The sequence below is a fragment of the Microtus ochrogaster genome, chromosome 10, assembly GCF_000317375.1.
Source record: "Microtus ochrogaster isolate Prairie Vole_2 chromosome 10, MicOch1.0, whole genome shotgun sequence".
Classification (NCBI taxonomy): Eukaryota; Metazoa; Chordata; class Mammalia; order Rodentia; family Cricetidae; genus Microtus; species Microtus ochrogaster.
In genome coordinates this window covers 50,182,451-50,184,159 of record NC_022016.1, presented here as the reverse complement: position 1 = coordinate 50,184,159, position 1,709 = coordinate 50,182,451, and the positions used below count along the sequence as shown (strand labels likewise).

The 1,709-nt window shown below is 47.3% G+C and overlaps 1 protein-coding gene across 1 annotated transcript in view; it reads right to left on the bottom strand.

Moving 5' to 3' along the window:
• Man1c1 (mannosidase alpha class 1C member 1) overlaps nt 1-1,709 on the bottom strand; it is a 150,316-nt gene that overhangs the window by 59,350 nt on the left and 89,257 nt on the right. The window lies entirely within an intron of this gene.

The window sequence follows — 1,709 nt, the reverse complement described above, 5'->3', positions numbered from 1 at the left end:
GGGCACTGACTCCACCCATCTGAGAACTCAAACAAGGCTCATTTATCCACCTGCTCTGCAGCACTGTGAACCAATCTCACGTTATAAACGTGGCAAAAACCCTCCTATAAAAAAACCACAGAAGTCGAAAATGTTAATCCTAGAATTAGTGGGCATTTGTCTTTTTGTGGATCGGTATAATTTCCTCTTGTTAATATTTTTTTATCTGCTTTCTGAGCCATCTCGTTTATCTGGGCTTTCAAAAGCTCATGCAAAACACATAATGCACTTGAGCTACAGAAATCGATGCTGCGAGGGCGCATCTTTATGGGGATTGCTATGGAAATCCTCTCCTGGCCTCTCCGAAGCCGACTGCAAACACTTCTAAACACAGCAGACGCTAGGAGAGTTTAACTAATAAACAAGGCTTTTCCCTAATTACCAAGTCTAGGAAATGTAAATTTCAGTAATGTACATATGTTCTGTTTCTGTGAGAGTCTTAGGACGCCCAGGCTATGTAGCTCAGGTTAGCCTTGAACTCTGGACTCTCCTGCCTCTACCTCCTGGGTGCTAGGATTACTGTCACGATCCATTGCATCTGACTATAGTTTTTCAGTATATGTGTGTATGTGTGTGCGCACACATGTGCACAGGCTCACGTAAGGTGTCTTCTTCAATTGCTTTTCCACTTGTTTGTTTGAGGCACCATCTCCAACTGTACCTGGAGTTCACCTCGTCCACTAGACTGACTTAGACTCCCTGTCTCTGCTTCCCCCGCGCTGATGTGAATTTTACATGGATGGGGGATCTGAACTTAGATTCTCATACTGGCACAGAAAGCACTGTACCCACTCGCCATCTCCTCAACCCCCTTGTCTTCCATTTTTAAAGAGGAAAAGAAATCAAATTAGCTTGGGCTCCAAGCCCCTTACCTCCCTCAAGCACCAAAGACAACTGACTTTAACTAAAACCCACTCACCCTGGCTGAGGACAGCTTGACGCAATTTGCGCGAGTACTTTTGCAGACAAATGGATGGATTGCAGGCCTTAGATTTTTGCCCAAATGACAAAAGAAGCAATTATGTTCCCTCGTCACTTCCCCACTCCCAAGAACTCTATTAAGGGACTAATTTGAGCTGACTTGCTGCTATTCTGCATTCTAAAGTGTGAGCTCTTTCGGTGCCACCAATATCTCTTCCCCTTTTAAAAATGAGTGGTATTTAAGAAAAATGCCAGCTGGGTGTCTATTTGAGGAGGGGCTGTGGGAGCCTTGAGGCTGATTTAACTGCCTCTGGAAGCCAGTTGCTTGGAAGTGCACGAGAGGCCTGGCGCCTGGGGCCACAGTCACGTGGATCTGCTGGCTCTGGTCACCTGCTTCTGAGTTTGTTTCCTGCTGCCCAGTGATGGAGGGCTTTGTGTGGGACCATCCGGCCATAAGGCTTCCAGATCTGTCCAGCGTGGCACTGAGCGAAAGCCCACACTGAAGGAAGGGTTCTGGAGCTGCGTCCAAAAGAGGCCCAGCCACACGTCCGGAATGGTCCCAGGCAGGCTGCAATGCAGTGATTTAGCTCAGCTCGGGCCTGGCATATGGATGTTCTCAATAAATGCAGAAGGGACGGAGAGGTGAAAAACTCGGCTTCTGGGTCCATCCATTTCAACAAACGGAGAGCCTCTCTTACTGGTCTGTGAACTACATGTGTTTACTGTTGGGGTACACATGTGTGAGCACA